General features: G+C 35.2%; 1 long non-coding RNA gene and 1 pseudogene across 1 annotated transcript; both read right to left on the minus strand.

Moving 5' to 3' along the window:
* Nucleotides 1-2,150: 2,150 nt before the first annotated feature.
* Nucleotides 2,151-25,591, minus strand: LOC131157813 (V-type proton ATPase 16 kDa proteolipid subunit-like; annotated as a pseudogene).
* On the minus strand, nucleotides 2,837-17,244 carry LOC131157819 (uncharacterized). Its single transcript, XR_009137321.1, has 3 exons — nucleotides 17,010-17,244; nucleotides 3,470-3,622; nucleotides 2,837-3,311 (listed from the first exon to the last, which is right to left on the minus strand). It is a non-coding gene; the product is annotated as an uncharacterized LOC131157819 (long non-coding RNA).
* Nucleotides 25,592-25,883: the final 292 nt, after the last annotated feature.

Here is a 25,883-nt window from a genome sequence, read left to right on the forward strand (position 1 = left end):
CAAAAATATTAATAAAAAAAATGAAAGAGGTAAAATGAAACAAAAAAAAAAAAAAATTATATATATATAAGAACACAAATTTTGACTCATATTCAAAGACCTCCCCGAGAATTCAGGTATATCAACATCCTCTCCTAAGATTTGTCGAAAAGGCATAAATTTCTCCTTATATTTTACAAAAAATACAATTTTTTTTAGGAAATATTTGCCTTTTTCACAAATCTCAAAAAGGGTATGTGATATTTTTGAAACCTCAGCGAAGGTCCATAAAATTTTTGAAAGCTTAAAGAAAGTCCGTATCTTTTTATCAAAACTCGGAGAAGGTCAATGTCTTTTATCCCGATTTTTTCCTAATTTTTAAGCATTCAAACTTTTTTTTTTATTTTCAATAACATTTGATAGAGAAAAAAAAACTGAATGATAATTGAATTTCTTTTCTTTTTTAAAGTAAAAATCTTAACTCAAGGAAGGATAAAAGTTTTAGTAAAAAATTAAAAAAAAAAAAGTCAAAAGCACCGTATACCTACATGAATAGATAGACATGATGAAATGATACACATACATAAGGTTCACAAGCTTCATCATCATCATCATCAGCTCAGGCCGACTTCATTTATAAAATTGGAACGAGATTGCAGGTGAGCTGCTTTTACATTTAACTTTTATTTTTGGTTACGATTTTCAATTTGAAATTTTACTTACATAAAAATAAATTTTCAATTTCAGTGCTTTAGTTGAGAAAATAAAATAAGAGCAGAAATTATATTTCATAATTTTCAATTCCCAAAATGTATATCCATCCCCATGCCGCATTTCGGGAGCGAGCATGAATTTCGAATAATTTGATTAAATTTTAAAAAAATTTAAAATATTTTTTTATTACATCCTATCTAAATCCAATAAAATGTCATATTCAAATTTGTTTAACTATAATTTTTCAATTCATATTTAAATTATGTTGCCCTAGATAGAAAACCATATGATTATCTAATCAATTAATATTATTTGAAGTAATTTTCAAAACTACATAATGCTAGTAAATTTATCATGCAAGTGATCCATCAATATAAGAAAGGCATTAATACAGCTGATTTTCTCGCTAGAGAAGGTTGGATGAATAGGTTAGATCTCACTTCCTTTCGTCATTAACTCAATATCTCGATATTTGTTTATTTGGTTTAGATTTTTTGATTTTTTGATTTTAGTTAGTTTTATTATTTTTATTTTTTATAGGTCCGTTTAGATTTGCTTCTTATTTAACTTTGTTAGGATTTATAATTCTATTTTGATTGGTTGTTTTTAGGAGGCTTTTAATTTTTCTTTTATCTATAATCTCCCAATGTTTGTCTTGTAACTATGATATTACTCTGTCAAAAGTGAAGGTATATCAATAAATAAATAAAGGTGCCACCTTGATTTAATTAAAAAAAAAAAAAAGGAATAATTTATTTACGAACAAAAGATCATATTTAAACACAATATAAAAAGCATTATTAAATAGATGAGAAAATTGCAAAAGAGGTAATAATTTACTATGTTGATTGTAAGTGCAAAGAAAATAATGAAATTATTCCCTTACCATACAAAATTTTTTTTTTAGTTGAATTGATTATTGATTTGTTTTAAAACTAAAAAATTTAATTTGCGCCGCGTATGAAGTTGTATAATAATTCATTTTCTCTTAATAAATACGGTTACAATGTCTTCTCTATATTTTATTCCATGCGCAATGCTTGTTTATCCAAATTGATAAATATGATTATCTACTATGTTCAACAAGCTTTTAAACATTAAGGCGACCTTACCATATTAACAAAATTTTATATGAAAGTATATTATCTTATTATACAAATCTAAGAATAAACAATTTTATCATAAGCTAGTCATGGGCACGCATCATGTGTGTGCATTCCGATTCTCTATTATTTAAAATCTACAAAAAAAAAATTATATATAAAAAAAACAAAGAATTATATAATATACGGACCATTTTGAAACTAAATAAAGAGGTTAAAGGGGAAAGAAAACTACTTTCCAATTTTTTACGAACGGTTAAACGAGTAATATAAGAACATTTTGGAAACAGAATAAAGATGTTAAAAGAGAAGGAAAGATGCTTCCCAATTTTTTTAAGAATAGTTAGAACGGGATTGTAATATTTTTTTACACTTATATCCTTTGGTGTTTGTTGTTTTAACAAATGAAAAAGTAATTTACACAAGTTAATTGTGGGTCTTTCTAGATGATACCACATAAGAAGGTCCGTCCAACTGCAAGAAAATTTTATATTGTTACAGTGAAAGCATATACCTGTGCTGAATTGATATTTTCAGTACGCGGTTATAAGACGTGTGCAATTGTAAAAGCTCAAAAATGTTAATACCAGCACTAATGCACCGAATCTTATCAAAACTTCGCAGCTAAGCGTGCTTGGACGAGAGTAGTATTAGTATAGATGATCTCCTGGGAAGTCCTCGTGTACACCCCTCTATTTTGTGTACCTGTAAGAAAGAGTAGCTTAATTACTATGGAGGGCAGTAGAAGGCAGTAGAAGGGGTAGGGATAGACCTAAAATAACTTGGGAGGAGATAGTGAGTAAGAATTTAATATCCTTAAATCTATCAAAAGAAATAGTTCATGATCGCATAAATTACTACTAAGGTTTGATTTTATTGTTGTTGTTGTTAAGCTATATAATTGAGGATATTTTGAGCAAGCCAAATATTTTTCCTGAGCATAATGTTTTACAATCCGAGTATATTCCTTCTTTCGCATGTGGTGTAGATTTTTAGTACAATGGGAATAAGAGAATCTTCTAATAAGAATTATTAACCGATTACCATTCTCAACTCTAAAATTTTTATTACATGATTATAAGAGGCAGGCTGAGTTCAAGTAGATGTCTCATGCGGGCAAAGTAGCCAGAGGAATGTGCGGCCACCAAAAAAAAAAATGCAAAAGAAAATCTGGACCTACCCACTACAAATTTTGATCCTCATAGCATACAAAACTTCAAGGTTAAGCAGGAGGGCAGGGCATCAAGACGACCGTCAAGCAACTCTGATCTTACATACAACAATCTCAATCGCCCCAGCTTAAAACCATAGTTTATGGTTAAAATCAAAGAAAATGATACTTTTCAAGCAAATGCAATCCGAGCACAAAGACCACAACAACCTTCAACAGTAAACCTATGGTAGCAAGTTCAGAAATGCAGAACCAGTGTATCAAAAGCATGCATTATAACCGTAGGCTTCAGCTTCACGAAGATGGTTTCTAATCTAGCCGTAAACTTGTGTATAGAGAATTCACTGTCATGAAGGTAAATTAATGGAAAAGGCATTATAGGTTTTATTCCTGGGGAAAACTCACTCCCACTTCTTAAACAAGCAAAACAGCTCAATATGTGAGGGAGATATGACGTGCATGGCAAATAAATAGAGATGAAAGCTGCACAGGTGAAACCAACCAAAGGGATGCCCCGGGCAGGACACCTCTTCTTCCTTTAATCCACTCTGGATTGACCGGCTCGAGAAGAGAGAATGATGCCAACAATAAGGCCGTACAAAGCCAATGCCTCAGCAAAAATGAGAATAAGAATCATTCCAACAAAAAGCTTCGGCTGTTGCGCATTAGCTCAAGGGAAACACAATCAAACTTCAGGATATATTGATAATAGAATAAATCTAATAAATAGCTGCTATTTCATTAAAAGAGAGCTGGAACTAATGCTGCCGACCAACTAATTTCAAGAAGTATTATGAATACATGCTAAAATAGGAAACTCAGCAAAGAAAATTACGAGTTAAGAGGCATCTACCCTTTATAGCCATGCACTATAAAATAACCTCAGCCATTAGATTTCGAAAAAGCAATCATGCCATGTACACTCCATGAATACTGGTGCTAGCAGGCACTTCAAAATGGCCAACTTGTAAAAATGATTTTTAAGTCCACCCACATTATTAAAAACAAAGAAAAATACTCACATCAAGCTTGGTATATTTGTTTGTACGGTTTTCAAGTAACCTAGGGCAAATTATCCTAGCTAACACCCTACAATAAGGCTTCCATGCAGGGCATTGTTTCCCCACATCCAGTAGTTAACATCCCTATTCGTCGGCCTATCATTACACTAAAGCAGCATACTATGAAAACCCAAATGATCACGCATTTCTCCTCTAACTCGGAACTAGAATTTCCAAGTATGCACAACAAGGTTCTTCTATACTGAATGTGCAAAGAGAAGGACAATTACTTCTAGGTAGCCAGCAAGCCCATGGCCTGCACCCCTGTTGATCTAATCCATGATGTCATCATCACACTGCAGACTAATAGACAACCTACACATTAGACCTAACAGAAGAAAATGTGAGAATTGAAACCAGACACATTTTACGATAACTTACGGTCAATGCACCTCAAAATCCATGATTATTTTACCAATGACTTGCCAAAATGTGAATATCAGATTTGCCTGTAGTAAGCAAAACTATACACCCCAAAAAATTTTACACTAAACTGATGGAGTTGGCTGTGAAGAAAGAGAAGGGAAAGAAGAGAAGGGAGGGATAAGGAAAACACAAACTCAAATGAATTTCATTAATCTTGACCCTCTCTAAACCCTATTACATCATGATTATTTTAGGAAAAAAATACAAAAATTATGACTAAACCCTCACATTTAAAACCCCTAAGACTCCATAATGAAAGAAAAATCATTAAAGATAATTCCATAAGATAAATAACAAATTCTCTAATTACCAAGACCCCAAATCTCTTCCACATTACTCAGTCCTTGGAAGAAATTAAGACCCAATTAATCCAATGTTACAGATACATCACATATTTATAAACACCAAGGAGGTTTTCTCTCTAAACATCCAACCAACTTAATGTTCAAATTCAAAATTCAAAATCTGCGCCGCTGCCTAGAACGAAACCGTCGACGGTTTGAGATACCGGGAGCAAACCGTCTCAGCAACATTCAGACAACCGTTGATGGTTCCTTCAACAGATGAAAGTCGAGAGCAAATCATTCTGAAATTCAATCAAACCGTCGACGGTAGGAACAAACCATCGACGTTTACCCAGCATGCTGATTTTAATAAGTTTTTCTCCTTGTGTATGTCATCCACTCAAATATATAAGCCACAAAACACAAAAATCTCCACCTTGGCGAATATATGCCCCTTAGGAGAAATCGAAAACATAGCCCGCTACTCCACCTTGACCTTGGAATGTTAGGTTGGGTCCGTCTCCCTTCTAACACTTGGGGACATGAAGCAAGTCCAAGCAATGCTTGAACTTTTTGTCAAGATGTCTGCTACGTTCTTAGATGTGTGAACTTTCTTAAGTACAAGTTTACCTGAAGAGATCAATTCTCGGACCCTATAGAACCTTACATCAATATGCTTGGTTCTAGCATGGTACACTTGATTCTTCGCGAAGTAGATGACACTCTGACTATCACAACACAGCACAACTCCACCCTACCGAAAATATAGCCCGCTACTCCACCTTGACCTTGGAATGTTAGGTTGGGTCCGTCTCCCTCCTAGCACTTGGGGACATAAAGCAAGTCCAAGCAATGCTTGAACTTTTCAATGGTAACCGGTTGTGTCAAGATGTCCGCTACGTTCTCAGATGTGTGAACTTTCTCAAGTACAAGTTTACTTGAAGAGATCAATTCTCGGACCTTATGGAACCTTACATCAATATGCTTGGTTCTAGTATGGTACACTTGATTCTTTGCCAAGTAGATGACAGTCTAACTATCACAACGCAGCATAACTCCACCATGCTGTATCCCCAGCTCCTTGACCAAACCGGTAAGCCATAAGGCTTCCTTTGTAGCTTCAGCGACTGCAATATATTCAGACTCAGTTTTAAACAATGCCACCAAGGATTATACCATGGACCTCAAACAGATGGGTCCTCCTACAAGTGTGAATATATAACCCATTGTAAACCTTCAACCATCCATATCCCCTCCATAATCAGCATCAACAAACCCCACAACTGATAGACTATCTTGTTGCTTGCTAAACATGATGCCATAATTACAAGTACTCCATAAGTATCTGAAAATCTATTTAACAGCTTCCCAATGTTGTCTACCTGGATTAGAGAGAAACTTACTCATCACACTTATTGCATGTGTCAAATCTGGTCTTGTACACGTCATGACATACATTAAACTCCTCACATCACTAGCATAGGAGACTTTTGACATATCTTGGATTTTATCATCCGTCCTTGGCCATTCAGCGAAAGACAATTTAAAGTGACTAGAGGTGTACATACCAGTTTAGCATCAGTCATGCTAAACCTTTCCAACACCTTCTCTACATAACCACCCTGAAATAACCACAACCTCCCTACAGTTCTGTCTCGGTGAATCTCCATACGAAGTATTTTCTTGACTAGACCAAGATCCTTTGTGTCAAACTCTTTATGCACTAGATCATTTAACTAATTTACATCAGTTAAACCTTTCGCAGCTATTAGCATGTCATCAAAATACAGCAATAAGAAAATAAGAGAACCGTCATCAAGGTTTTTCACATACACGCAGCAGTCATGCTCACACCTCCTGTAATCTATTTGAATCGTATATGAATCAAATATTTTGTACCATTGCCTCAGAGAATATTTCAGCCTGTAAAAAGATTTCTTCAACTTGCAAACTAAGTGCTCTTACCCGAGTTGACTGAATCCCTCTAGCTATACCATATAGATCTGCTCCTCCAAGTCAACATGGAGAAAGGCTGTCTTCACATCTATTTATTCCAAATGTAGATCAAAATGAGCTACTAATCCCAACACCACCCTAATGGAAGTGTGTCGGACCACAGGTGAGAAAATCTTATCATAATCTACTCCGTTCTTCTGTGAGTACCTCTTTGCCACTAATCGTGCCTTGAATTTCTCTATTTCCTTTTCTGAAATTGCTTACCTTTTCTTATATATCCATTTGCAGCCTATCGCTCTCTTCCCATCTAGAAGCTCCACCGAATCTCAAGTCTAATTCTTATGCAGCGACTCTATTTCCTCAATCATAGCACTCATCCACCTACTTTTCTCCTAGCCATGCACTGCCTCTTAAAAAGTAGTTGGATCATTGCAATTGGTAATGAAAGCATAAGATACCAGATCTTCAAATCCAGGCTTGGGCGGTGGTCTAATAGTGCTTCTTGATCTCTATATAGGAACACTGTCAACTTGCTGGTTTCCCGAACTAGAACTCCCTACAACCGAGGGATCAAGATCATTGCCCTGAGTTTCTAACTCCACCTACACAACATGCTCGTCTCTGCTTTAGTTTTCTGACTCCTGCTTCTCTTCATTAAATTCTTGAGTACGCTTCACTATAGCTTTTTCATCGAAAACTACATCCTTACTGATCACCGCCTTGTTTGCCATTGGATCCCATAACTTGAACCCCTTCACAACCTTTTGATACTCCAACAAGATGCAGCGTCTATACTTTGCGTCAAGCTTCGATCTCTCCTCACTAGACACATGAACATAGGCTGGACAACCAAATACCTTTAATCCGAAATAGTCTACCGCATATCCCGTCCATACCTCCTCTACCACTTTCCCCTTTAGTGATGCCCTTGGCAATCAGTTTACCAAGAAACAAGTCATACTAACTGCATCTGCCCAGAAGTTCTTCGCTAGCCCTACATTAAACCTAAGACACCGAGCTATCTCAGCTAGAATTTGGTTCATCCTTTCAGCCACACCATTTTGTTGAGGTGTCCGGCGAACAGTGAGTTTTCTTCTAATGCCCTGCTGCGCACAAAACTTCATGAAACTAGAATCAACGTACTCGGTCCCATTGTCTGACCTGAGGCATTTAATTCTCCTCCCAGTCTGGTTTTCTACTTCAACTTTCCACAACTTAAGCCTAGCAAACGTATCAGATTTGTGTCGCATGAAGTATACCTAGACTTACCGTGAATAATCGTCCAAAAAACTCACAAAATAAACCTGTCCTCCCCGTGATACTACTCTCACTGGCCCCCAACATCAGTATGTATGTAATTAAGAATACCTTCTGTCTTATGTATAGTTGATTTGAACCGTATCCTGCTTTGCTTCTCGAGAACACAAAACTTGCATAAGTTCAACTTGCATGTTTTCATACCCTTCAAGAGTTTCCTTTTGTGAAGTTCTTTTATACCATGCTCACCCATATGCCCCAGCTACATATGCCACAAGACGGTTTCATCTAATTCATAATCTACAGCTGCAACTCCACCTACAACTGTAGTGCCCAACAGTGAATAAATATTTTCATCTAACTTTTGTCCTTTCATCACCGTTAGATTATCTTTGCACACCTTCATAACTCCACTTTCAGACTTGTAACTAAATCTATTATAGTCCAAAGAGCCTAATGAAATTAGACTCTTCCGTAGGTCCAAAATGTGTCTTGCATCACCATCAAACATTTTAATTCTTACACTTCTTATGCCAATGATTTTATAAGAGATATCATTACCCATAAGAACTAAACCTGAATTTACCGACCTATAAGTGCTAAACCACTCCTTATTTAGAGTCATGTGGTAAGAATACGACAAGTCTAAGATCCAAGAGTCTATAAGGTGATCTGATCCCGACGAAACTAAAAGTATGTCACCATCACTGCAATCTGAATTTCCTTCTTAAACTACATTTGTTGATTTTGAAGTCCCTTCTTACTTTTAAGCATTCCCTTTCTTCCATTCCAAACACTCCAGTTTAATGCTCCCCTTTTTACCACACTTAAAACACTTGATATCTTTTTTCTTCTTGGACTGAGATTGAGACTTTTGACTTGATCCATTTCTGAATTTTCCTCTCCCACATACATAGTTACCCTTCACCACAAGTCCTTCCCCGTGTGAAATTTCATCGCAATCTTTCATTCTTTAATGAAACCCCAACAACACGCTTGTCACCTCTTCCAAATTCAGGGTCTCTTTCCTCCATGTAAGAGTCGTAACCAAGTTCTCATACGTGTGAGACGCTAGCAAGGAATTCAGTAGCATCAATGTCTTATCATCTTCTTCGAATTTCACATCAACCCGCATTAAATCACTTATGATTTTATTAAATGCGTTGATGTGTTGGTTCAAATCAGAACCCTCCACCATCTTAAGCAGATTGTTGACTTTTTAAGTCCGATCCCTGTTTTGATAATGACAAACCACAGTATCCCATTTGTGTAACTGAGTGTGAACAGGTTTATGTTTCTGTAAGCACAAGTGATGAATGCAAAATGGAAGTTGTAAAGAGCACTGAGAAGAACACCAATCGGCATATTCCATGGAGCATTGAGGAGCAGAAGACACGAAGATTTTATTTATTTTCTGGGTTGTAATATTAATTAGGGTTGAATGTGCATGCATCTTACATGATTTAAAATTGAAGCTCTACCTGACCTTAGATTGACCATAGGACCTCAAAATAATATGAAGAACTCTTTTCATAAAATGCCTAACTTATACAAAGGTTTTTAAATGGTTTTAAAGTTAAAAGAAGGCAAAAGCTATATTTTTCAAAGGGGTCGGTCAACCGGCCAGTCGACCGAATGTTAGAAATGAGAAATTTTCTCACTCAATTGGATCTCATATCAAACCATGTTCAAGATGAAAATTGTGGTATTTTCCCATATCTTGAGTTTGATACCAAGACCATCCAAATTGGAGTTACACAGAAAAAGTTATGGCCAAAACACTGAAACGTGTCCATAAGAGAAAAACTACCTTCATGTTTCTTCCGTCTCATTGATGGACATTTTTCTCAAACCAAAAGTCATTATCCTAAAATATGTCCAACAGTAAAGTTGTGGGAATTTCTCTTAGCTTTCTATTGATATAAAGAACATCCAATTTGGAGGTGTGTGGAAAAAGTTATGGCCAAAACACTGAATAGTGTCTGTGCAGAAAAGTAGAGGCCGGTCGACCGAGCCTTCACTACGGTCGACCGAAACTCGTTGATTTCAGCCCCGGTCGACCGTACCTTGAGCCTGGTCGACCGAGCCTTCACTACGGTCGACCGAAACTCATTCATTTCAAGCCCCGGTCGACCGTACCTTGAGCCTGGTCGACCGACCTTCTCGGGAAAGTGTCCCAACGGCCGAAAAACGGCTAGTTTTCAAAATAAAAATATATTTTAAGTTCCCAACGGCTATATAACGGTCACAAGGGGTTTTTGCCTATAAATACAACCCCAAAACACTTGAAAATGTTGGAGAATCCCTTTGTTAAATTAGTTTATCATTCTTTGATTCTCCCACACTTCTATACCCCATTTGTTCTTTAAATTCTTATTTTCCTCCTACTCTCCTTTTATTTGAAAATCATTTTGGGAGAAAATATTCTTGGGGGTTTTATGTGAAGAGGCTTGAGCATATATCATATACATATATATTGTTTGATGGCCTTCTTCTTTCATTTGTGATATATTTTCAAAGATTAAAATGTCTCCCATCTCTTCTTTTGAAAACCATTTTTGGGGAAAATATTTTTGGGGTTATATTTGAAGAGGCTTGAGCATATAACATTCTTCATATGTATATTGCTTGAAGGCCTTTCTATTTTTCATGTTTTTCAAAGATTAAATTTCTCCCATATTCTTTTAATTGGAAAAATATTTTTTGGAGAAATTTATTGTGAAAAATGTCTTGAAGGCTTGGGCTAATATTCTCGCTCATATACTTTTCTTGAATGCCTTCTTGGGATTAATTTTACTAAGGTCAATCATTTTGAAGAAAACCCTAATATTCTCCTACTCTTATTTTGACATACATTTGTTGGAGAATTTCTTTGGGTTATATAAGAGGGAGCCTTGAGCATATATCAATTTAATATATACTTGTTTGAGAGGCTTCTCCTTCTATTTTATAAAGGTCAATCATTTTCCAAACTCTCAAGTTTTACTTGAAAAATATTTTGAGAGAAAACCCATACTCTACATGAGCTTCATTTCAAAATCATATGAGAATGCATATTAGATTTTAATGTTGTACATCTCTGCTTGTATTTTAGAAGCATATTTTATGTACAAAATGATTTTATTAGAATGGTTCGGTTCAGCCCATTAATTGAACTGGGGAGTCTCAGCCCCGCAAGTGAGACCGGTTCGGTTCAGCCCGAAATTGAACTGGGGAGTCTCAGCCCCGCAAGTGAGACTAGTTTGGCTCAGCCTAGTAATTGAGCTGGGGTTTTCCTCGCCCCGTAAGGAGAGGATGTAAAAGGCTTTTGCTCCGCCCGGTTAAGTGAGCAGGTATAGTGGAATCCTTGGGGGTAAGCCCAAGGCGGGGATGTAGGCTGGTTTGGTCGAACCTCGATAACAAATCTGGTGTCGCTCTTTCTATTTTATTTAAATTCCTACACTTTAATTTCAGCATGTGTATGAATGTTTATTTAATGTCGAAATTGTTCTCATGCACACATTTGATTTAAATAAGATACTGCACATGTGTATGTTTGCTTTTTTTGTTAAACTCGCTTTACATACACGTATACATGTTGAATGGGATATGATACTGTAATGAATCGGCGAATTGTTTAAATTAGCCTAAAAATTTTTAAAACCCAATTCACCCCCCCTCTTGGGATCACACCAATTCCAACACAGATAAAGCCTTTGCTTAAGAAAGAGTTTATTCGTAAGAGATTTAGACATGTACCGGCTTTCGAGCTTTTGCCAAATAGCTGTAGGAGAATCCTCCTCCATGACGTGACAAAGCACTTCATCAGCCAAACACAATCTTATTGTAGCAACAACCTTTGCCTCTAATTCCTTTCAATTAGCCTCATCCATGCCTTCCGATTGAACACCATACAATGCCTTCACCATCCCTTGCTGCACAAGCAAATCCTTCACCCTTCTCTACCACAGACCGACGTTACCAATTTCATCAAATTTGACAACGTAAAAACAAAAGCTCTAAAACCAATTTGTTGTAGAAAACTTGAATTTGCACAGCGTAAATCAAACACAGCAATCAATGAAATAGCAAATACAGAACACGACCAACGCAAACAAATGATAGCAAGAACAACACAAGGAATTATGTAATTTGGCAATGCCTACATCCACGAGAGCAATCGGCAAAGAAATATTACTGTCTTGTGTCAAAGACACTTCCAATGTTACAGATACATCACAATGGACATATTTATGAATACCACAGAGGTTTTCCCTCCAACACTCAATCAACTTAACGTTCACATTCAAATTTCAAAATCAACGCTACTGCCCAGAACGAAACCGTCTCAGCAACATTCAGACAACTGTCGACGGTTCCTTTGACAGATAAAAGTCGACAACAAATCATTCTAAAATTCAGTCAAACTATCGACGAAAAGCTCTTATCGTCAACAGTTTCCCCCAACATGCTGGTTTTACTATGTTTTTCTCCTTGTGTATATCATTCACTCAAATATATGAGCCAAAAAACAAAACCTTCCCTTAAAAAAGAATCAAGATATCACCCTACAAAGGCAAGCCATAAAGGAATGAATCAAGAGCACTATTCACAGGCCTAGAATGAGCCGACCCAATTGCAAGAAGAATGACTAATTGAGCCCATTAAGTCACAATGGGCTTGCGAAACTTTCTATGTCAATAAGAAGGCTGAATAAGCACGAGGAAAACAACTTAGGCTCGTCATTAATTATCAGCCTCTTAACCATTTCCTTGCTGATGATAAATTCCCATTATCAAATCAGACCAGCTTATTTTCACAATTATCGAAAGCCTATATCTTCTCAAAGTTTCACTTGAAAGCAGACTTTTGGCAGTTGGGCATCCATCCGGATGATGAGCCCAAGACAACTTTCAACATTCCCAATTTTTACTACCAATGGTCCATTATGCCATTTGGGCTTAAGGTGGCCCTATCCATTTTCCAAAAGGTAATGATCAAGATCTTCCAACCCATTCTCCATCATGCCCTGATCTACAATTACTAGGGTGCAACCTTAATTGAAGAAAAAGACGATGAGACTAGACATATTTGTGGATACAAGAGTGGAGCATTCAAAGAATTTAAATTACATTATCACTCCACATTCAAGGGGATCTTGGTGGTAAAAAGGGGGATTGAGAAATTAGAGTTCCATCTAATCGGACATACTTTTACAGTAGAAATGGACATGTCATATTTACCAAAGATGATACAATTCAAACAAAAGATCCTCCTGCAAGGACAACTTCTTAGATGGGCTAACTAATAATCACAGTATAAATTTGAGGTAAAGCATATCAAAGGAAACCACAACATCCTTAACGACTTCCCCTCAAGGCCAACCAATCTCCAAGTCCTCTTCATTATGGCATCCCATCTTCTTAAAGCTCATCCAGTCTCACAAAGAGAGTCCAAAGTATCCCCAGTGAAATCCAAGACAATATTCTTTGTCACACCATTGAAAAAGGAAACAACAAATTGATTCAGGGACTCTAGTCTATTCTTCTTTCCAACTATGGTCTGGTCAAGCCCCACTAAAGTATCTTGACTAGCACCCACTTTATGCCAGTCAAAACTTTAGAACCTATATAAGCAAGATCCTAACTCTTTAAAGGAGCAGCTAAAACACCTGGATTTGGTCGATCAACTGGCTTATCACATGCAAGCTGTCACTCACACTAAGGGGGAGCCTTAGGAACATGACACTGCATATCCTCTTCGACCTGAGTATCATAACTGCATTACCAACTGTAATGAGGCAGCACGCAGCAAGTTTGGAGGCAATCACAAGCTTCAACACTTGCCAATATAAGGCAATTATAGTATCTTCTTTCACATTTGATATTGGCCTAGATGGCTAAGTAATAAAATCTACTCAAGTAGTTGAAGACAATCAAGTGATCTTCCTAATTCGCACTAAAAAACCTTTAGGTGAATGTGTTGCTGATAATTGAGAGGAACAAACTGATCCTGGACAACACATTTATCTCTTCCCTGCCTCCATAATGTCATCTTCCAAATATTTCTGGCTTCTTGAGCCACCAAATATGAGCAGTGCCCTTGAATTTGGACTTTCGAGGTTCAACTCTTAGGTTTCATTCAAGTCATACCAATAAAAATAAATTTCCAAGGAACAAACCCAATCTTCAAATTCATCAGGAGAACTGTCACTATGAAAATCAGAAACATCTAATCTAACTCAAAAAACAGACTGATCTCCTCTAGGCGCAATAACAGGGGTGGAAGCATTTGTACCACTTTCTTGATGAGATGGAGAGCCAACTAGAGTTTTGATGAAAAGCTAAGATGATAGCTTTTGCATCATCATCTTGAGCTCATTGATGTAATCCTCCATGTGTTGGGCCCAATAATCTAGGACTTAATCTCTTAAGAAAGTTCAGCAGTAGTATTAGTCACCATTTTTTTCAGGTGACCCCTTTTCTTTTTTCTTGTCTTTTTACCTTTTTTTTGGTAGCTAGAGGAAAATTTAGAAAATTAATTAATTAATTAATGGAGAAAACCTGTTGAATTGGTTTGGACTCTGGACTCAGTCCACTGTTTTGCTGCCAGTCCAATCTGGACTAAATTAATGGGTAGCTCAGTTTGGACCTTAAAGGCTTGACAAGGATGCAGAGGGCAGCCAGGTGTTGGGCCTTTCAACCCTAACCTTGCCATTGACAGGAGTGTGCTTGACCTCTGCAATGTAATCTGAACAACAGTAGCATTGCGTTCCTGCTGATGATAAGCAGAGAGGTGGTCAATGGTGCAGTGCAGTGGTAAGGCAAGGACGCAGCAAAGAGAGTGCCGGAGAAGAAAAACAGTGGGCTGTGCTGGACTCGCAATGATGATGAGAGCCTGCCAATAAGGATGTTTGGCATAGAGGTCTCATGGCAGTAGAGGAAAAGGCCACCAATGAAGCAGATCGGCCATGGCAAAGCTTGCAACAGTGAGCAGCTTCGAGGAAGATGAGTGTGGCGGTCTGATTGTAGGTGGCTGACTCATGAGACAAGTTCTTTTTTTTGTTTAATTATGTGGCAAGGAGATACCAATGACTTGCCAAAATGTGAATATCAGATTTGCCTGTAGTAAGCAAAACTATACCCCAAAAAATTTCACGCTAAACTGATGGAGTTGGCCGTGAAGAAAGAGAAGGGAAAGAAGAGAAGGGAGATACCAATTATGTATCTTGAGAGGCAATGCAAAAGGCATGGAATTGGCATATCAATGGGAGTGACAGATGAAAACAAAAACAAAGCAATTCGTGTGATGTAAGCTAAGCAAACCAATCCTATTCATCTTCAAATATTATAGCTCAACAGTACAACAATCACACACATAGCTAGCCTCATCCACCAGATATAAAATGATGAAAATATAACCACAACAATAATTAAATCCAAAAGCAAAAGAATAAAGGGAAAAAAAATCCCACATCCAACAAATGCATAATAAATTTAAAAATAAAAATATATAAAAAATAGGTTTGGAAAATGAAACATATCCAGATGGCATCTGCGCATACAAAAAAGGGTTTTCCTACTTCATCGACCACGACCACTTTTTATGCCCTAAAATATCCACATATAAATAATGATTGAACAAACTAGCTAATGGCAGTATAGAAAAATTACATATCCCACAAGCTAATGGCAGTATAGAAAAATTACAACATCCCACAATTAATCTTTAACTACTGATAACTATGGCATAAATATCTTATAAAAAACTGATAACTGATACAGATTCAGTGCTACATTACTATTTTAACTCTTCTCTTTGATGTTTACTTTTTAATAATTTAAATATCTCTATATAAAAAAATGAGCATAAACAAATAATTGCTACAAGCTCAACAAGCAGACATGACAGAAACATCACCTTAGAGTCTGTGGTGAAGAAAAGAGAGGAAGAGCAGGCACAAGAAATTTGCAAAGAAATAGATTATGATCTCCTATATTCTACAGCGCTGAGGAGACAGGCCTTACCATCCCCCCACCCCCACCTCACCATGATTCTCCTACCTTGAAATTGTAGGCTCCTGGCCAACCCCAACAGACAGTTCACCATCTCCATAACAACGGATTGGAATTCAAACTGTCCCTCTCAGAAACAAAAGCCACTGCTGAAAAGACTACAGAGCGATTAACCACTTGGACTTTGAAAACTTGAGATCTTCCCCTTCATAGGTGAAAAAAGGACTTTGCCTATGTGGGCAAAGAGGGCTTGGTGATTGAACCTATATGATCCAACAACAAACAAATATCTGCCATGGTGGCCTCTAGTTCTCCAACATCAATAGCTTATGCTCTGACCCAAGTAGCATAGGGCATGTTAACCAAGGATTTTTTGGTACATAACATTCATGCATTTATAATTCATGTGACAGTATTGATACTACCGAAAGGTGTTCTATTTTTTCGTAGTTCTCGCATTATATCGGAGAAAGCAAATCTTAGTTTACCTATTCCTTCATTCTACGTCTTCAAGCATTTCTATAAATTGGAACCCATGTTGTGCCCATGGAACTACCTGTAAATCCCAAAAAAAAACCTGCTTTGGAATGAGGTCGCCTGAATTCTAAATAGCTTTCCAGATCCTAGGGGTGTCCAATTGGTCAGTTTGGGAGAAAAAAAAAAACAAGGAACCGAAAATTTTTTATTTTGTATATGGCCAAACCGAACTTCTCTTGTAACTGAAACCAAATTCGGTTCGGTTCCATAATCTTTACAACCAAACTAACCGAACATTGTGTATTCTCCAAATCTGCAGCAAGCCACCGAAATTCTCCAGGTTTCAATTCATTATGAATAAAATTTCATTTCTCAGACCAGCATTCTCCAACTCCAAATCTCTACTCATCCACCAATCATGGCATATTATCCACATTTTGAAATCCAATTAAATTCTTCCTTCACTTTCACAACCAATCAAATTCGAACCCCACAAAAGAAAAAAGAAAATGCCATACGAGGAAAATATATATATATATATATATATATATATATATATATATATATATATATATATAAACACTCACTTGCCCAAAGCAAAGCTCTTTGCTTCATACTTCTCCAGAAATTCCATCTCTGGTTTGATGAAAGAGGCCAAAGAGGGGATTTGCAGCAAGTAACAGAGTATTCTTAGCCTTGCCAAAGGTAAAAGGCAGTCAAGGAGGAGCCGAGGAGGACCGAAGGTAGAGTCGAGGAGGCGGACGTCCTAAGGGGCCATCGATGAAGATGTGTTTGCCATTGTTGCTCAGTGGATATTCCTAGGGATATATATCCCTTGGTATATATATCCTTGGTATATATATATAATGTACATGAAAATTGAAAAATAGTAAACTATTTTTTAAATGACTTTTTTTTTTCAAATTTTTAGAAAATTTTTTGATAATTTTATTTTAATTATATTTAAGATTCACAAAGCATTTTATTTTAATTCTAATAAAAAATTATGTATAAAATGACTATTTAATTCAAAATTTTTAATTTTGTATACTAAAGTATTCTAACATTTTGGTTTTTAATTTTTTGGAAAACAAGTGAAAATTGACTACATAAACAAACACAATGTCATAATATGTTTCTCCACTGTACAAAAATAAAAACAAAAAATAGAAATGATACCTAATAGACCTTATATAAATTTGCAATAGGGACCTTTTAGAAACTAACTTATTTTTTATTTCATTCTAGTTCCCATTCAAAAATACGAAGGAATGGAATTCAAATTGTGTTCTTACAATCATGACTAGCCAAACACAATAGTCACATTCCAACACTTTCTGTTCATACTTTAATTCCGTTCCGAACTAAATTATATTCTGCAAACCAAACAAGGGGCTAAAGCTTGTTTCTGCAATTTTTGTTATAAATAAAACTCTGAAATCCTAACCAATCATTAAAGCCCTCTTCAATAAAATGATTTCCCCCTTCCAATTATCTTTCATCAAAGGAAGACACAGTGTTTCCATATCATAAAAATGACAATATAGGTTATGAGAGAATACATGAAAGTCATGGATATGGAGATTAAAATGAGGCCGGTGATGTGATTCTAGATTTTGTCATTTGGTTATATTGAATACATGCTTTATAAAAAGAGAACACTTAATAACTTTCAACAATGAGCAAAATAAAAGCCAAATAGACTGTAGATTTCTTCTTAACTAAGAAAGGGAGCCCTTTATCTTGTAAGCATCGTAAAGTTATCCAAAGTCCAAGTTTGATTGCACATCATAGAGTCTTATTATTAGATATTATATTAAGAAATGGAAAAGAAAGAGCAACATAAATCAAGAGGTCTAGATGGTGGATCTTGATGATAGAAAATATTTTCAAAGATAAAATTATCAAAGAGAATGATTGGACAATAGGAGATAAGGTAGACGTGAACGCTTTGTGGTCTATCAAAAAATAGCAAAAGAGGATTTTAGGTGAATCCAGAGGAAGATACTAGGGCAGCAAATAAAATTGTAGGTAGGATCAAGATGTCCAAATAAAATATGGCAAAATTGTTGAAATATAGAAAACCTTGAAAAGTATAAAAAGGCAAAAAAAAATGTAAAAAAAAAAAAAGGCTATTAGTGACGCTAAACATAGAGCTTATGATACTTTTTACACTAAACAAGACATAAAAGAAGGAAAAAAAGAGACATATATAAACTTGCTAGAGCTAAAGAAAGAAAGTACAAAGATTTAAGTAATGTAAAATGTATAAATGACGAGAATGATACAAAATTGACTAAAGAAGAAGACATAAAAGAGAGGTGGCAGAGATACTTTAATAAATTATTTAATGAAAACCAAATTGAAAGCTTGAACTTGAAAGTTTCATATCAGTAAAAGACTAAAAATAGGAGATTTATTTGCAAAACTAGAGTCGCTGAAGTTAAGATGACTTTAAAAAAAGTTTGAAAAGTGGGAAATCTGTAGGACCAGATAACATCCCAATTGAAATTTGGAAATGTTTAGGGGATAAAGGAAGTATACGGTTAACTAATTTATTCATAATTATTTAAAAAATAAAAAATAAAAAAAACCAGGAAAATGTTGAAGGAATGGGAGAAAAGCACGTTAATACCTTTATACAAAAAAACAAATGCAATATTCAAACTATAATAATTATTGCAAAATTAAGATTATGAATCATACAATGAAATTGCAAGAAATGGTAATTGAACAAAGAATGGGACTAGAAACGAAGGTTTTTGGGAGTCAATTTGATTTTATGTCCGGGAGATCGACAGCAAAAGCTATTTATCTTTTAAGAAGATTAATAGAAAAGTTTAAGGAAAAAAAGAGGGACTTGCATATGGTTTTTATCACCCTAAAGAAAGCCTATAATAAAGTACCTAAGGAAGTCCTTTGGTGGGTTTTAGAAAAGAAGAGAGTATGTAGTAGATATACTGAAGTCATTAAAGATATGTATAATAGAGTGACGACAAGTGTTAGGATTCTAGGAGGAGATTTGAGAGAATATTCAATCACAAGAGATGTGTACCAAGGTTCTACTTTTAGCCCTTATATTTTTACTTTAGTAAATAGTGATTGATGAACTCACTAGGAATATCCAAAACAAGATCCCCTGGTGTATGTTGCTTGCAAATGGTATTGTCTCAATTAATGAAAGTAGGAGGCAGGTGGAGTCTAAATTATAATTTTGGAGAACCCGCTTTAAAGTCTAAAGGTTTGAGGATAAGTAGAAATAAGACAAAATATATAAAATGTGATTTCAATAACCTAAGGAGTAGTATGGGAGATAAGATCAAACTTGATAATCAAGAAATTGTTAGCACTAGCAGATTTCGATATCTTAGATCTATTATGCAAAGGGAAGGTGAAATTCAAGGGGATGCAATACATAGAATTAAAGCAGGGTGGTTCAAATGGAGGAGTCAATCATGCATGCTATGTGATCATAGAATATCCTTAAAATTAAAAGAAAAGTTCTATAAGATGGCTACAAAGCCAGCCATGCTCTATGGATCAGCATATCAGGCAACAAAAGAAACATGTATAAAAAATAAAAGTTGTCAAAATGCAAATGTTGAGGTGGATGAATGGTAACATTAAAAGATAAGTTAAGGAATCAAACATATTCACAATAAACTAGGGAAAATGCCCTACATCGAGTGAATTGGAAAAAAAGAATTCATGTACGTGGCCGACACACCAAGTGGGACTTAAGCTTGCTATTGTTGTTCTTGTATAAAGTCAAAAAAATAAAATAAAATAAAAAGGTCTCATTACTTTGAAAATCAACATGTCAAAAGCTTTTAAGAAATATGGAATGAGATTTCCTCTTTAGAACTTTGTGATGCTTTGGCTCCAACGAAACATTTATTGTTCAATGTGTGTATACATCTTCTTTCTCAATCCTCATCAATGGAGGCCCTATTGATCTTTGAACCATCATGTGGCTTGAGACTAGGTGACCCACTATCTCCTTTCTTGTTTATAATTAGAATAGAAGCCCTTTCAAGGATTTTTCTAAAAGAAAAGGAGGGGAAAGCTTCCATGGTATGGTACTTTTGAAGGATTGCCCACTTATAAACCACCTTCTATTTGCATATCAACTAATGATCTTTTTTAGAGCTTCACTATTGAAGTAGAGGTTGTTACTAATTGCTTTTCTTTGTTCTCTAAATGCTCAAATCAAAAAATTGGTAGAAATAGGGGGTATTTTCAGTAAATTCTATGGCCATGGTACAAAGGTGGCAAGGCTGGCAAAACTACATGAGATTCCTCTAAATACATTCAATGGGATCTCCTCGCTTTGCAAACCCAAACTCAAATTTTCACTTTTCATTTTGGACAAGCTACAATCAAGAATCTTGTGTTGGAAGATGAAAAATATCTTGAATGCAAAAGGAATGACCTCAATAAGTTTACTAGCTTCGTGCTTCTACTCTTCTTGTGTCCTTCTACCTAAAGAATCCTTGTGAACGGATGGATGGTAGGAACTAAGATTTCTACCAGGGCAACAAAGAAAATTCACACCACCCTCTCTAACTTAAGGTTCAAGACTCTTATGTGCTCTAAGAACAAAGCCTTAATTGCAAAGTTGAGTTGGCATATTCTCAAGGGCGACTCTTTTGGTGCAAAGAGCTTGCAAGTAAATATTGTAAGAGATCCTCTTTCCTTTGAGTTAAAAAAAAACTCTCATCAAACTTAAAGTATTAGAAGAACATCATAAGTTGCAAAGGTATCATAAAAAGGAGCTCGCGTACTAGTGGCAAACGAAAGCAACACTAGCATTTTATCAAAATTGCAAATTCCAAACTTGGAAAGTTTCATTCCTTAACCCCTCCATGACTCCAAGCCCACAACTTTCTCAATCCATGTTCTAATTGATGCACTTACAAATTTATGTATTGAAACTCTTAATCTTAAGTTTGTTAAGAAAATTCAGGAGTTCTCTTTATCAAGTGGTGTCTCTAATGCTTGGTGTTGGATTCTTATCCCATTGGAACCTTCTTTGGTAAATCCACTTTTTAGGCAAATTAATATCCAAAGTTTCGTAGTCATGATCAGCCCCACTAGCCAACTTGGAAGATGATTAAGAGTCAAAAACTGCACATCAGACTTAAGATTTTCCTTTGGATGTTGATGCTTTACCCCATCGATCAATCTTGGTAAAGAGGTTAAAAATCGAGGACAGCCCCCCACCCTTCAAATGTGAGCACTCTCAAGAAAGTGCAGCCCTCTTGTTCTTTGCTCAATAGGGCTTCTAAACAAATGACTGTGTCTTTCACTCTTAGAGAGTAGTCATTGTTGATATTTATGTTGGCTGTTTCAAATTAATATATGTATATGTTTAATAAATATTATATAACAATCGTCGGTTTTTTTTAAATTAAGTATATGTTAAATTTAATATATTAGTTTTGACGTTTTTAATATTAACTACTACTTTAGAGGTTTTGTATTTATGATGCTAGAAGTTATACTTAATTTTATCTATATAAACTATAATTCAGTTTCATTTCAAGATACAATATTTTCTTCTATCCAGCTTCATTTCAAGATATGGTTTTTTTTCTTCAAAATAACTTTATCTTCTACCCTTTCTTGAAATTTATATATTTTTTTTTGGTAACTAAATGATATTACATCTCTTATATCTCTGGTGTTTGTGACTGCATACAAAACCGATCCAGCAAAGTAATCCTGAAGATCGTGCGTGTAGTGACTATGTGCATTGAGAAATGTTCTCCGTAGGCGCGAATCAGCTTTTAAGGATAGTAGTCCTTCCACGTCTTAGCTTCTGATCAGTGTTTATATTTTATTTAATATTAATTTTATTAGTAAATATTTTTCCTTCTATTATATTTCCAACAATCTTAAAGTCGAACATTATTATCTATTTTAGAAGGGAAAAAATTGCATATATTGAAATTTTTTGGAAAAAAACAATTTTTGATCCCATTAATTTGGTTTGAATCGTTGCCATTGCTTTATATTTTGCAATAAGCACAAGCATGTTTCCTTTTATTTATTTAATTGTTTACAGATTTAAATTTTGAACACTTAAATTTGAGGCTATTATATTATCTTATTTGTAGATCATGAATCCAATGATAAATTATTTTCATAATGTAACTTTCACATAAACTTATTATTTAAAAAAAACAACCAAATTCAATGGCATCATTTTTTAAAATTTATTATATTTGAGTCAAATGAAAAAATTGTGGCTTGAACAATTGACTTAGAAGGGTTTTTCACTCCCTATTTGTGGTCTTGACTTGTTTATTCAAATGGGAGATGTATATGTGCATACATGAGACTACAACTATTATTTTTCACTATTTTTTTAGTATATAACATTTTAATATTTTAATATTTTATTCTATTTCACTACATATATGGAAAAAAAAATAATCTATTTTCCCAATTATATGATTATGCCACATGATTTTTGCAAGGCACATAAGTATATTATTTTTAATTATGGGGGTTAAAGTGTTTTGATATTTTATTCATATGTGAAATAGATAGTAGTGCATAAATATGCAATTAAATTAATATGCCTGATATTTATTATTAATGTTTTTGCAAAGCATGATATGTGCAAGTGAGACACAATCTTTGCATGGGAGCAATAGTGTGGCGACGGAGTCACCTAATTAGAACGTGTCATAAATGGCACATGAAAATAAATTGGAGCAACATAATCAATACACAAAGATATGTAATTTTATGGTGCATTATCTAGGCGAATAATAGACACATAGCCATAGTATTGGCATTGATTAGTGTGTCTGTGGACTAGCCTAAACTAATTGAATAATCAAATTGGGCTATTATTAGTATGATCACAAAATGTGAGGGTACCTCATATTAATATGATCGAAATATGAGAATTAAGAAATAAATTTTGATTAATAAATTCCTTAACTAAAGGATTAGCTAAAAAGCAAATAGAAAATAAACATCGAGAGGGATGTGTCTTAAATCCTTAATATAAACCACTAATAAAGACAACCCAATTGAAGATCCTTTAAATTATGCTCAATGGGTAAAAACAAGTCACTGAGTAGTTTGATGAACACTATCATTTGTTTTGATCATCCCTATGGTATTTGAATAGTGCAAGTGTAATGATTGTGAGATTGAGTTATCTCTTAATAAATCCATATCCTTTGTTTGATGGCGTGTTTAGTTATAGTTACAAACTTGATGGATTTATCTATGTGAGTGTGGAAATGGGGTCATTTTCTATGAAAGTTTACTAGGCTAAAACTTTCTAGAAAGCTCAAGAATATCCAGGTATGGTGCATGGTCTATTCATGTCAACCTGTGGGAGTTTTATAGTGTCTAGAGATGTTATGTGAATGATATGTCTATAGTGTTACGCTTACGCTAAAAGAATTTGGATCAAGAATTTAAAAATTCGCCAAGTTCTTGTAACTTATAACATAGTTATCTAAATGAAATTCAAACTAAAAGGTATTGTCACCCAATGCTTTACATCTCATGGTCACCTACACTGGTTTTTTTTTTATCTTTCTTGGATTTTTTTTAAAAAAACAAATTGAACCATGTGGGAATTGTTGATATTTATGTTGGATATTTCAATTTAAAAAATATTTTTCGGTTTCATTTTAATTACGTATACATTATATTTAAAATATTAGTTTTAACATTTTCAAAATATTAACCACTACTTTAACAGTTTCTTATTTATGATGTTGGAAGTTATACTTAATTTTATCTATATAAACTGCAATCCAATTTCATTTCAAGATATAGTTTTTTCTTCTATCCATCTTCATTTCAAGATACCGTTTTTGCTTCTTTGAAATAACTTTATCTTCTACTCTTTTTTGAGATTTATATTTTGGTAGATAACTAAATGATACTACATCGCCTATAATTACGGTATTTGTGAGTACACACAAAACCGAACCAGCTGAATAATCCTAGAGGTTGTGCACGCAATAACTATATGTACTGAGAAATATTCTCCGTAAGCGCAAAATCGGCTTGAAGGACAATGGTCCTTCCACGCCTCAGCTTATTAAGTGTTTATATTTTATTTAATATTAATTTTATTAGTAAATATATTTCCTTCTATTATATTTCCAACAATCATTCCATTTATCCAACCAAAGCATACACTCTTCAAAATGACTTACTTTTCAAACAAAGTAAGTCACCGTATGAGCCCTATGAGTGGTGGTTTTGTACTACTCTTATTTTAATAACCAAAATGCAAGAGAACACAAATTAGAAAATATTAAAATAAAAAGTAAAATTCATTATAATTATTGTACTTCGTTATTATATCTTTAAATTCGCTTTATAGTGCTCTAAGGCAAATCATATTATTTGTGTTAATTGAAAAAAGAAAAAATTCGCTTTTAGATTAGATAATATGTGATACTTGCATATCATAAATGTGGTCAACTGCTAGTAAAAATTAAAAATTAAATCATAAGTGCGCAACGGCCAGTAAATTGACAGAAGGATTAGTGGATTAGAAGATACATACCAACACCAGCATCACCGACAACACCGATAGCCATTCCGGCAGAAGCCCAGCGAGGCCACAGGCGAGACCGGATGACAAGTGGGCGTATCCATCAAAGGGATGATACGATTTGGCCTTCGGGTTAATTCCAGTGCTGATAATAACGGCGATGATTAAGCCATAAACACACCAGCCATCACAACAGGAACAATTGATTTCATTACTAGCTCCGGCCTCATAACGCCCATTGAGGCCACTCCCACACCGCTCTTCGCCGTTCCATAGGCAGCTCCCATACCTGAAACCACCACGAAAAGCAAATTTCAACCATTTTCATTTCTCCCCTTTCGCTTTTGATTTCAGTTTATATCCCTAGTTTTTTTCCCGGAACCAAACGGGAAGGAAAAAAATAATAATAACGGAGGAATATCATTGGGTGAAGACGAAGGGGAGGGAGATGGAACTTTGATTGCAGGAGAAAACCAGGGCAGCAGCGGCGCCGAGGAAACCGAAGAACGGTGCCGTTTCATCGCCGCTTAACGTAGAGGACATCTTATTCGATCGGAAATGGATTTACAGGGGTTAACGATCCGACCCGCGGTCCCTGAACCATTGAGATGCCGAACTGGACGGGAGAAATTGTAGTCGCCACTTAATTAAACCCACTGTGAGTGTGGGCTTCCCAGTTGAACATGAAGTGCGCCTTTATTGGGCCTCGCTATTTTTCATGTGGGAACAATTCTCAGTGGGCTTGGCCCGTGTGAGTCGATGGTAGCCAGATGATAGTTCGATTGGGCCTTGGAAAGAAGACTCTGCTCGTTGGTTTGGACTGGGATCCCTCAATAAAAATAAAAAAACATTCTTTTGGTATGCCCTCACTTGCTGTAGGAGATTCCATTTAAAATATAAAAATAAAGGAAAATAATATGAA

The sequence above is a fragment of the Malania oleifera genome, chromosome 1 (assembly GCF_029873635.1).
Source record: "Malania oleifera isolate guangnan ecotype guangnan chromosome 1, ASM2987363v1, whole genome shotgun sequence".
Classification (NCBI taxonomy): domain Eukaryota; kingdom Viridiplantae; phylum Streptophyta; class Magnoliopsida; order Santalales; family Ximeniaceae; genus Malania; species Malania oleifera.